This window comes from Peromyscus leucopus, chromosome 5, assembly GCF_004664715.2.
Source record: "Peromyscus leucopus breed LL Stock chromosome 5, UCI_PerLeu_2.1, whole genome shotgun sequence".
NCBI lineage: Eukaryota > Metazoa > Chordata > Mammalia > Rodentia > Cricetidae > Peromyscus > Peromyscus leucopus.
The window spans coordinates 43,043,649-43,056,826 of record NC_051067.1 but is presented as its reverse complement, the minus strand read 5'-3'; the positions used below and the strand labels follow the sequence as shown (position 1 = coordinate 43,056,826).

Genomic DNA, 13,178 nt, shown 5'->3' with positions numbered 1-13,178 from the left:
GAGAGATAAATTCATTTTCTTTAATGGTGTGACATTTGATATATCAACCACACTCCACTCCAGGGCAGGCCTCATACCCAGGAGTAGTTGGTCATCACAAATGGAACATGTTGGGGGGCAGGGGCAAGAAGTTGGGTGGGGAAGTGGAAGGATCTGAGAAGAGTTGGAAGAGGGGATGAATATGATCAAAATACACTGTATTTTGCATTTGTATGAAATTCTCAAATAATTAATAAAAGCATTATTTTTAAAATCGAACCTCTTATGGTATTTATCTTGCATCCCAAAGACCAGAATTGGAACTGGGTTTATCACATACTCTTCATGTTTCCCAGACCTATCTTTTCTAATAGAGATAAACAACAGCTTCATTCCAAGAAGCAGCCTAGCAAGTAGTCAGCCCACTCTACAAGCCTCTTCAGAGACAGCTGAGTTCCTAGTCATTTGATATCACGGGACTCTTCTCTGGAAGATGGGGCAAGAACTCCTGCAAATGTCATTCTACTGATGGCAAATCAACCCACTGCCTCTTTGGTGTCTCTAATGTAAGAAGGACTCAAGGAGAAATACCTGGGAACACACAACATCAAATTCCCCTGAAGTCACTTGAGACCACCTTCACAAACTAGAGAACTCCAATAAAAGGATGAGTCATTTCCATCTATGACAAAGAGTATTTACAGGCAGAAGTTCTGTCACTTCTTACAATGCAACAAACACACAATGGCCACAGCTTCAAAAATTATTTTCTAATCTCCACCATAGATAAACATCTGTAGTTGAAATTACAGTGAATGTGAGCTAGAGATATAATCTTAAAATATTGATACCTAGATTTAAAAAAAAAAGTATTACTTTCTCTCTTTTCATTAGATTTTTTTCACACTTACACAAGAAACTAGGTCTTCAAATGACAAGAATCAGGTACAATTTCTAGGATCATCTTTACCAGGCTAATTTGTGCTTCAGAAGATGGAATCACATAAAAGAACAAAGAACACTGAGAGATGCCATGCAACTCTAGGCTGATATTCCAAGAAAGCAGTGTGCTGTATGCCCAATAGTGAAACACCTCCCTGTTTCCCTCTCTTTTCCTCTTCCTTTCTCCCTCCATTCTGTCCCCTCAGGTCTCATGTAGCTCAGGCTGGCTTTGAGCCAGCTATGGATCAGAGGATAACCCTGAACCTTCTACCCCTCCCCAGAAGTCCAAGTGTAGGAATGACAGGCATGCTCCACCATATCAGGCTGTAGCGGGACCTCTACAACCTCACTCGGTATCTGTAAAGACTTCAAAGTAACAACATTCTCAGAAAGTTTAATCTTGTCATTTTTAGAACCAAGTAATTACAAAATCAAAATCATAGTGACTAAACAAAGATACTGACATATACATTACCTATAAACACTTCCAAATATCTAAGAATAGTCACTAATCACCAGTAAGGTCTTATCTACAGCTAGCTCTACAAGAACCCATGTTAAGTCTGACTCTGCTGCGGGCACCATCCTCACTGGTGAACAACATGGCTCCTACCAGTTCTCACCAGCCTCTTCTCAATCATCTCTCATCCAACAACCCAGCCTCACCAGTTTCCCAGCACCCATCCCTCCCTGTGCTCAGAAACAAAGCTTTCCTTTCCTAACACTCCAGCTGTGCTTACAACTCAGAGTTCCTTGTACAGATTTCAGCATTTGCACCTTTGCCATACCTCAGGCTCACCTAGAATGCCCATTCTGCCAATCACCCAGCTATCAACAGCCTATCCACTGCTCAAGGAAGCTCATGTGTCACCTCCTCAAAACATTCTCCTCATCCCCAAGGGCTTCTCAGTACCCCTCCAAAGGCTCAGGTGCCAGCATCTTGGTTCTCAATGTGGAAAGCCATTCAACAGATGGTGAAAGCATTAAGAGGCTGGGCCTGGTTTGGGTAATTGGCTCACTGGAGAAAGACATTACTACAGTTTCCGGGGACTGGTTGGTTCTGGAAAAGGCACAAGATTACAAAAGAGAAGTTGCGGGCCCCGAGTCTTCTGTTTTACCATGTGATCTCTGCACAGAGCTTTTCCCTATCCATTTCTCTGCTACGCTGAGACAGTCCGGGACCCTTGCCAGAGGCTGAGCTATCAAACTGCCTGACCATGGGTTTCCATCCTCCAAAACAACGAGCTAAATAGCCTCTCTTTTTAAGAATGAGGTGGACTTTACATAATATAAAATTATCAAAATTGAGTGTACAATTCAGAGGCATTGAACATATTCTCAATATTGTATAATTTTACCTCTATATAGTTCCAAATATTTTCAGCACTGCCAATGGAAATTTCATAGCAATTACACAGTAACTCCCCATTCCTCCCCTTTGCCCTGCCCTGACAACACTGGTCTGTTTTGAATATTTCATATGAATGAACATGTTGTATTTTGTATGGAGCTTCTTTTACTTATCACAATGTGTTCAAGATGTATCCATTCTATAGCATGAATTAGCAAAAGGTGGCATGCTGTTCTCTTGCCTCTGTTGCTGTGATAAATACAATTACCAAAAGCAACTTGGGAAGAAAAGGGTTTATTGGGTTTATACTTCAGAACACAGTCCATCACTGAGGGAAGTCAGAGCAGGAACTCAACCAACAGTAGCAGCAGGAACATGGAAGAGTGCTGCTCACTGGCTCACCCCCAGACTTGCATTTAACTGCCTTTCTTAAAAAGCCCAGGCCCACCTGCCAAGGATGGCTCTTCTCACAGAGGGCTGGGCCCTCTTACATCAATTAGCAATCAAAAACTGCCCTCAGAGACATGTCCATGGACTAATCTGATACAAGCAATCCACCAACTGAGCCTCCCTCAGATTAACTCTAGGCTGTGTCAAGGAGACAGCAGAAGCTAACTGGGAGATATATTTATAAAATAAACCTCTTATTTATAAAATTATCCTACACCAGTCCTTTTGTTCTAGTAATAGATTACTTCCTCTAGGTATGACATGCATAGATACCTTCAAGATAATCTCTATTCTACTAAGTGGTCATCCCTGAAAACATATACACACAAGTAACAGTATACAAACTGAGCAGGTTTACTTATGTATTTAGGAACACACATACACAAACACATGCATATAACAACAATGAAAACAGAGGCCATGAATGTGAAAGAGAGCAAAGAGGGACCTATGTGAGGACCTGGAGGGAGAAACAGGAGGGAAATGATGTAATTACTAACTAAAAAGTTAAAAAGGTATTTTTAAAAATAGAAACTAAAATAAGGATTTCCTCCACCTTATATATTTCACACATTGTTCACAGGTCTTTTGTCAAGCATAATATCAAAGCTCCTATAGAACAATGAGGTATCCTTAACTATTTTTCTTACACATTAAAAGCTCCTAGAAAGCCAGGTGTAGTGGCACCCACTCTAGAGACAGGGCCAGGAGCAGCACAATGTGAAGGTTATCCTCAGCTACATAGGGACCTCAAAGTCAGTTTAGGTTATATGAGGCCCTGCCAAAATCAAAACCAAATGAAAAAGAAAAACAAGAATACAAAAGTACAAACAGAAAACCTCCTAGAGAACAATTCTGTATCCTAGAGCAAAGGTGGACATGCAAGACATCTTATTTGCTTGTTAGATTTATAACTACAATTACCAATGTATAAACATATAGAGGGCCAGCAGTGATGGAGCATGCCTTTAAACCCAGCACTCAGGAAGCCGAGGCAAGAGGATCTCTGTGAGTTCAAGGCTAGCCAAGTCTACATAGTGAACTCCAGGACAGCCAGGACTACATAAAGAAACACGGTCTCAAAAAAGAAAGGGGGTGGGGGCAGGGATAGAGTCTGGGTAATTGCTAACTAAAATAAAAAAAATTATATACATGTTTAGAATTTCAACATGATATATTAATATACCAAGATACCGGGAATATTTTGTTTTTTTCTGAGCTGGAGTTTTATGAACTCCCTGTGTAGTGTGTGTGTGTGTGTGTGTGTGTGTGTGTGTGTGTGTGTGTGTGTGTGTGTATAACCTTGCCCTGACTCTCCTGTATATACAACTATACTTCCCCCAAATAAAGAATATTAATTTCAGTTTCTATTCTTGGTAATGGGCTTAATAAAAATGTCCTAATCTTCCTCAATAGATTAGATTGGTCATCAGTCTTTCCAATATGCACAGGCACAGCACGAATGTGCTGTACACACAAGAAAGCACATAGACATCAACTAGATGCCTGGGACCTACCAACCCAAACAGATGCAGATTTACTGCGTCTACTGCATGCACAGCATTGTGCTAGCTGCTGTGAGGTAAAGTAAGATGCAAAAGGCACCGTCTCTATCCTTATGTACAAATTATACAAGTAGTTTGAAAACAAAGTACAAACAGGTATAATACAAAGAAGGCTGAGTATCAGTTTGTGAGCAGAAATGCCATCAAGAAAAGGCTACGCTTAGAAGAAACATGGCTTTGAATGACCTGAAAAGCTGTTCAATGAATGTATCAATGAAGAGGAAGACAAAGGCAACTGAAAATGGATTAAGCATGAGCATGTCCACCAGCAGTAGGTTATCCTCTGTCTGGGGAACCCAGGGGTGGGAGCTGAGGGAAACTACTGGGAGACTGAACAGAAGTGTGTGGACAAGTCAGAGAGAGCTGTGAAAGGACAGCATGGGAGTGAATGCTCCTTTCCCATAAGGCTGGGCTGAGGAGAGCAGGGTCATAAGGACAGGGCAAACACCAAAGGCCAGCAAGAGTTCAGTATTTCTAAAATGTTGGCAGAGAACTTCCTTGTTCAAAGAAAGGTAAACAAGAACTCCAGGGTAAGAGGCTCTCAACAATGTGAAGTATGGCTGTGGTTCATTTCTCCAGGATGGAGGCACTCAATTCCAGAGTCAACGTTTTCTCAATGCCCCGTGAGACGAGGTGTTTATTTAAACACTGGGGCAAGTGGCAGTCATAAAAGAAAAGTATGAAGAATGCCTGTCCCTGCTAAAAGCTGGCAGTTTCGTCTGTAGCAGCAGCAGACTCGGTGCAGAGCATGTTAGATGACCACCTTTGATCTGCACACAAGACAATGCCTAACTTGCCCATCCTCATTGCCACCTGTGCCCCCCACTCAACATGTACCCGACTTCTGTCATCAAGTGGATGCACACCTCTTTAGGTCATCAAAGCACTACCTTATGCCTCCAAAAAGACCTCAAACTAACAGTGGGGGCTGTGTTTATTGCTAGCTTACACACTTCCTAAACAGGGAATCAACTGTCAATATGCAGAGATGAACATTTTCACTAATGAAATCCCCAGGTTTCTAGTTTCTCTTGACTCACCAGTTTGCCACCCAGTCACTGTATTTGCTTCTCGAATCAGCTGGCTCCTGCTGGCATTTAATTTTCCTTCTGATTTATAGGATCTTTAGGTTACTGACAGTGGTAAATCAGAGAGAGGGGCTATGTTGGAGCACTGCTTCGTTTTTACATCCCAATATTGCCACCTTGGCCAGGTTACTTACCCTTTTTATGTTTTAATGTTTTGCAAGATAGGGACAGTAATACTGCAACCTAACTTAGAGGGAGGTTTGGGGAATAAATTAAAGACAACAGAGGTTCCCAATTGGACAAGATATTAGGGAGAATGTGCTCGCTGCCCTGGGGCATTTGTGTAGTTGTCTATCTACGGGTAGAGACCAAAGATGGTCCTGGACCTCCTACAATCAAAGGCTAGCCCCATAACCCTATGACACAGCTCTTGACACAGAAAATCTTCTGGGCTAATTACTAGCAACAACGCCAAAGCAAGTCCTGGCTTGGTGCTTTCACCTGTGCTGAAGAAACGTCTAACAAGAGCTGTTGTTCCCTTTGATGAATTTACAAGACAGGAACCGAGGAAGGGCACTGGGAGCTGAAGGGTGGCAGAGCAATTAAGAGCACATAATGCCCCCCGCAGAAGACCTGAGTTCAGTGCTGGTGGGCGTGGCTAACAACCACCTCAACGCCAGCCACCTCAACGCCAGCCACCTCAACGCCAGCCCCAGGGGAATTGGTGCTCTTTTGGACTCTGCAGGTGCTTGAACTCACAGGTACATATTCCCACACCCCAACACACACATATATACACGTAATTAAAAATAAATGTTTAAAATAAATTTGAAAAGAAAAATGTCACTGGAATTACTTGATTCTGCATTATCAAATCAACAAACAGGAAGCGATGAATGCAAAGAATTATGGAATATATTTTTCTAAAACAAAAATAAGAGTATACTATAATAAGCAATAAACAATATTCAAAAAGTCTATTGTTCTGGGAGATACAGGATACAGAAATCTGTAACTGATTCAACTTAAAAGGTTCTAAGCCAAATCGTGCATTTAATAAAGTGAAGATTAACTAGTCACAAAACCAGAGAAAACAAAAGAGTTTTCAAACTCGGAGGACAAGAGGAGCCCTACCCAGTTCCTGACAAGAAGACCCTCCAGACTTAAACAGCCAGAGTCAAAGAGCTGGGTGAGAACTGAGGCTCTGATCTCCACTAACCACAAGAAAAGAACCATCTTTCATATCTAAGTCTGTTCACAAAGAAGGGAAATATCAGAAAGACTAAAACAAAGAGCTTGCCCAGAGTTCTGAAGTGCAGCAAAAGCCATAAGTGTTGACCAGACCCAGGTTAGGAGCCAAGGGCCTCTAGGCCACACTCTCTCTGGACCTCAGCTTTTCCATCTGTATTAACAATATTAATGACTGTAACTATTTTACCATGACATTTTTAGTAGCAATGTGCTCCAACATTTACATCTAAAGATTTAAATTTCTCAAAAGGGACAGGCTGGAAACTATAGAAGTCAGACCCAAGCTGGAACAGGAAGACAGTCCTGTGGAATCAAAGCCAAGAAACACTTACCAACACTTCTCTCAAAGACGGTAATGAATGTGCAATAAAGCTAGAGAGCTCTACAGTGCAAAAACCACTCTGTGTACAGCCCAGATGAAGTCTTTAACCCCTTAGCCAACACTGATTTGAGGATGCATCTCCGATAACCCATGACCAAAGGGATGAAAGTAAAACATGTTGCAGAGAAACTGTCCCAAAAGTGCTACGAAAAGAGAAAGCTCACATCATGGAGACAAGAGAAACGTTTTATTGAGAAAGTCCAACATTAGAGAGGACTCTGAGGCATAGGCATAGCTTTGGCCAGCTGTCAAGCAGAACACAAGCAGTGTCACTGAGGCCATCAGGGTTCCTGTATGGGGCACAGGACTCTCACCATGAGCAGATAGTCTGGATGTCTATAATGTGGGGTCTGATTTGGACAGCCTAGATCTCTAAGAATGTAGGCACTAGTTGCGGGAGCATCCTTACAAACAATGAGACTTGGTCTAAATACACAGTTTTGATATTTTGGGATAAAGTGCAAAAAAAGCTCTTTTGCATAAATGTTAAGTATCTTCTCACATTTAAGAAAGATGCCAGTTCTATTAATATTAATCTAAAGCCATTAAACTCAATTTCCATTATGACAACAGGTCAGCCAGAAAGCAAATCAACCTACTGCTTTTAATTTTTATAAATCCAGTTACTAATCTAATGTAGGTCATCAAATAAGAGAACCTTAAAACTAATGGTTCTTTTTAAAATTTAGGACCACGCTACACCATATAACAAACTGGTCCTTCCACCATATAAAGTTTATAAACTGGTTTCTACTTTTTAAATGCAGCATCAGAAAAATTACATCATTGAGCTGTCTCAAGTGCTTCCTCAATCATGGGAAGAAATCTACTGGCTACCAGAAACAATGAACCAGCACACTGCATGCCACATTACCTCACATCTAAGAATAAGATCAGGCTGGCAAAGTATTAGCAACTTTTAAATCTTTTTTAAATATTGCTGAAATTAACACTTGAATCAAAAAGAAATTCTGATGTACCTTGGATTGAATCCAGGGCTGCTCAAGTATTCTTTCCCTGAGCTACAATCCTGACTTATTTATCAGAAGACAGGGTCTTGCTAAGTTACCAAGGCTGGCCTACAACTTGGGATTTCCCCCTTCCAGAGATCTGCATATAGTTGGTGTTACAATCATATACCACTGTATTTGGCGTCACTTATAAGCCATATGTATCACTGTGCTGGGAGTCACTTACAAGCAATAACCTTCTAACAAAAAGGAAGGGCGTATGTACAGTGCTGACATCTACTTCAGAAAAGGGGGAAAATTAAAGAGGATTATTTTAGTCCAAGGGAAAAGCACTGTCCCAGCTTTTAAACTGCCTTCTATGAGTTTAGGAACAATGTATTCTAGATATTGACACGCTGTACTTTGATATATGCAGACACTCTTTGATGAGGGATTTTCAAGAAAGAAAGAGAGCAAAATAAAATACTAGCATGAAAATTTAGAGGTGAGCATTTGGCATGCTTGGCCATTTCACACACTGAGCTTGGGAAACTACTGCCTATCTAGGGTTCCAGAACACCTTCTCCACTGAAAAGGTCCACTACATAAGCTCTAAAATGTCACATCAGGAACCAAGTTTGAAACACTATCAACCTGTAGATCCTGTCACATGCTTGGTGGAGAAGGGATGGAGCATGGTGAAATCGACTGGAGTAAAGCTAATGACCTCCGTCAGTCTAGCTGAGGGGACTGAGGGAATGTTTTCTTCACTGATGAAAAGTTTTGTCATTTGCGGTATGTCTGAAGGAAGAGAATGCATGCAATGTGCCCAGAAAACTGCAGGAATTAAATACAGAGTAATCCTTAGTCATTAATACACATTCTAGTGGAAAAGGCTAATCTACTTACTGTTGTACTTTCTTAGCAGAGCAGGACTGCCCACCAGTGCTTTCCAAATGGAAAGCAGGTAAAGACTGTATTGGAAATGATTGACGACTGGGAGCAAGGAGATAAAGCTAGAGCTAAAGATCAGCAGAGGGTTTGAGTCTTGCACACAGCAACAACAAAAAGGAAAAATAACTGTGTGTTAAGAGGACCCCCAAATAGAAAAATATAAAATGAATTAACAATGATTTCATAATCAAAATAATCAGAAAGCAGCTAAGAGTTTATGAGTGCCTATAAAGTCTGATCTTCCACACAGGCCTCAGATTCCTGTTCATTGTACAGAATCACCTCCAACCAAGGTCCACTTGCCCACTGTTTCCTGTTAGAGTCATACTGGACTCCTCTCCCACTAAGCCACCTCTTTCCTTCCAGGCTTTGCCTTGTAACTGGAAACTCCCTGATCTTCTCATGACTCACTCTAAACGTCAGGTCTCATCCACACCATCACCTGTTCAGGGACATTTTCCTGCATCCCACATACCATAGTCACACCAATGTGTCTTACTGCTTGATCTTCTAGCATTCATTACTATCTAAAACCATGTTTTCATTTGCACATATACTCCATCTTCACCAAAATCTAAGGAATTTGAGAGCAGGAACCTTATCTAGTGTTCAATACTCAATTTCCAACACCTTAAACAACATGTGGCATAGACAGACATTCATCATATAAACTGTCTAATGATTAAATCCAAATGATAATCACTATCCTGAGAAGATAAGTCCTCAGAACAGTTTTAATTTCCTTTCTTTAATACATTTGATGATGTAACCTTTAAAGGTCCATGTTTGAGACAGGAAGATTTCAAAGAAAAATGTATTCTTCTCAACAATACAAAATAGTACATATGTATGCCTATCATGTAGTGGATGTAGAGAGAGGCACAGTATACACTGTCCCTTCATAGTCATGTTTATCCAGCATTTTACTTATCCATAAACACAGTCATAATACTATAAATTGTTCTTTATAGTACAAATCCTGCTCTAGAAGAGGATGCTGGGCAGATGAAGCAAAGATGAGAAATCCGTTTAGGATCCTTAAACAAAAACATCAGACGGGACATGCTGAAGTAACTCTAGTGCACTGAGAAGTTAAACCCGTCACTGTGTTCAGCCTTACTAACCTTACCCAAACTAGTACTGGGTCAAGTGATGGATTCGGTGATTCCATCTGTGAATAGAGACAAATGCCTTTACAACTGCCATATTGAGAGAACACTAAGGAAAGTTCCACGATGTCCACCCATGTTCCGACCAAAAGAGGAAGAGAAAGAACGCTACTGAGATTTTAAACAAACAAACAAACAAACAAATAATAAAAGGCAGGATGAATGGGCAAAGCGGAGAGCTAAACCCAAGTCTAGAACATTCGTGACTCATGCTTTAATTTTCGTTTCATTTTGTTATATTAGGGCTTTTCTTGATGCAGGCGAAAGGCCGGTAACTGACAGTACCTGTCAGCCCATACCCGCATGTCATCCCGGTCTTGACGGGTGAGTGGCACAGGGCCAAGGCACGGGACCACCCGCCTCCTGTTGAGTGTGGGAGTGGGCCCGGGGACCAGCATCACTCCCGCACTCCGCCGGATTTGCACCCACAGGGTGCATGGCCCTGGCCAGGCGTGGGGAGTCCTGCGAGTCCCGAACCTTTGCGAGCTGCCCCGCAGGGCTCGGGAAAACAGCCTACCTCCTCTGCGGCGCAAGCCGCCCGCTGGCCTGCAGACCCGGCTCCGCGGTCCAGGCCCGCCGGGCTGGGGCGGGGCTGCAGGGCGGGACCCGCCGGGACGTCAACACGCTGAGCACGCACAGACGCTGCTGCTCACCGGAACAGTGGATTGGTTTGAGGAATTATCAGTTTCGTGACAACCAGTAGACGGGTCAGGAAGGAGGCAGTGGGCAGGTCTGGAATCAGGCCGAGCCTCCAAAGCCCCGCCTACAACTGCAAGGTTATAGTTAGTTGCAACTTCCTGTGGGATTCTAGTGAAGGCTTCATTAGTCGCATTATAGGGTTTGGGCTGCAGCCGGTGAAAAGTAATCCTAAAGTTTCTAAGTTGCATTAATTGAGGTGAGAAACCCACCCTGAATGTGAGGATCAACATTCATGTTCTGGGGTCCCAGGACAAATAAAACAGAGAAATGAGCAGAGCAGCCACATTCATCTTGATGTGTTTCCAGATAGTGGATGCCTCTGACCATAGGTCTCACACTCTTGCTACCACACCTTCTTTGCTATGTTCGATTAATTGTACCCTAAATGCGAGCCAGAATAAATCTTTCCTTCCTTGTTTGTCTATACTTGATCCAAGCAATAAAGAAAATAAGTAATATTTGCAATATTGTAATACATTATGTTTGTAATATTGATATATATTAAAAGAATAATGTAGTACTTTAACATTCTCAGTTTTGTTTATAATTTCAAATTTTGTCCATTCTACTGTTTCTCAATATTGGATTATTTAAAGTTTGGAGTAGTTAAAAATGATGCCACTATGGATATTCTTGTACCACACCATTGGTGCCTATAGCTATACATTTGATCTTGGTATATTATAAAGTGTTGTGTCACTGTGGCACAGGATATACATATGTGTCTAGCAGTAATGGACATCTCGCAGTAATTTTTTGGTTTCATCAATTTTCACATTCACAAACAAGGGAAAAAAATCTGATTACTCAACATTTGCCAAAGATATTTTCAGTTGTGTTCTTTTGTACTTCTTTTCATCTATCAGGGACTAGGGGGGTCCAGCCCCTCAATAGTCCCTTCCCAGGGTCTGGGAAGAATCTACAACCAGCTGATAATCACATCTTTGATGAAATGAAATGAATCTACGTACACGAAACTCCTTAGTCCATACACTTCATTATTCTGAATCAGTTCCCTCTCTCTCTACACACACACACACACACACACACACACACACACACACACACACACACGGCTTCTATTCTGCTCTCATGCGCACTAGCTCCTTTCTTGCCTGATTTCTCTCTACATTTATCTGCTGTCCCCTCTAAGTTCTATCTTAATTCTCTCATCTTAGTTCTGCCCCATCTAGGTTCTCATCCATCTAGTTCTTTCCCATCTCAGCTCCTCTCCCATCTCCTTCTTTCTCATCTTGTTCTTCCCCATCTGGCTCTTCCTCATCTACCATCTTGTTCCTCTAGTACTCTCTTTTAGCCCTTCAATCTAGTTCCTCCCCATCTAGTTCTTTCCTCTCTAGTTCTTACCCATCTAATTCTTCCATTCTCCTTTCTCTTCTCCTTCTCGTGCTCAAGTTCTCTCTCTCTCTCTCTCTCTCTCTCTCTCTCTCTCTCTCTCTCTCTCTCTCTCTCTTTCCTCCTCTGAATCTCATACCTCTCAGTTCTTCATTCCCATGTTCTCTAGGGTATTCAATATTCAATTATAAACCCAAGAAATAGCAATCCTCCCTCTCCAGCCAGGTCACCAGGCTTGAATTCCTACAGGGCCATAAAGGCAGGTAAGAATTTTCCTCAGGCAGTGACTGTCAGGCTTTCTTTTACAACCCAAAAGGGTGTGGTAAAGGAGGAGGTCAACTGAGAGCTAATGATCAGTTAGTAGATCAGTAAAAAGGGAATTTGTATGCTCAAACTACATTCCTAGAAGTGTTTAGATTTAGTGTTTAGAATTTAGGAGTCTATAATTTTAGTAAGGCTGTATAAGAAAGGAGGGTCTCACCTTAAGTTGCACAAGAAATAAAGCTATCTGCCTGACCTAGGAGACGGGTGTTGTTTCCATAAGGATGTTACCTTAGTTCAGGAAGATGGTTTGGCCTTGGATACTTGGTAGACATTTTAGATAAATACGCTGTTAGTGCTTGGAAGCACATAAGAAAATAATTTTAGGAACGAGCTAATATATATACAAAAGCTAAAAATATCACCAAGACTTCTTAAGCCATGACTTGACCTTCGGAAAAGTCCTTGACTTTTCCAAGTAGTAGCATTTGTGATAGTAGCTGAGTTCCATTACATTTTCCTTCAGCTTGCAGCATTCATCTTTTACACACATTTATTTATGGGCATTACAATGTGGATTTAACTTGCATCTCCTAGATAAAAATGAGTCTATACCCTTAGACTATTTGGATATTCTTTTTTGTCAATATCTGTCAGAGGTTTTTTTGCTTATTATTTAATTATACTGTCTGCATTTTTCTTAAGGATTTCCTGCATTCTTAATGAGTCCCTCATCTCAAACATAGTATCAGAACACGTACATGAATTGTGAGGGCTAAAGTTATGTTTTAAGTTTTCATTACTGTGCTTAAAAGATCTATAAAACAAAAATGCCTCTAACCTG

The 13,178-nt window shown here is 41.4% G+C and overlaps 1 protein-coding gene across 2 annotated transcripts in view; it reads right to left on the bottom strand.

Moving 5' to 3' along the window:
- Positions 1-10,640, bottom strand: part of Stard3nl (STARD3 N-terminal like) — a 39,875-nt gene extending 29,235 nt beyond the window's left edge. Inside the window, exon 1 of one of the 2 annotated variants that reach the window (XM_028860147.1) lies at positions 10,539-10,640. The gene's annotated coding sequence lies outside the window, so the exon portion shown is untranslated. The remainder of the gene's footprint in view (positions 1-10,538) is intronic. The other variant, XM_028860154.2, reaches the window with a different exon arrangement.
- Between the last annotated feature and the right edge of the window lie 2,538 nt (positions 10,641-13,178).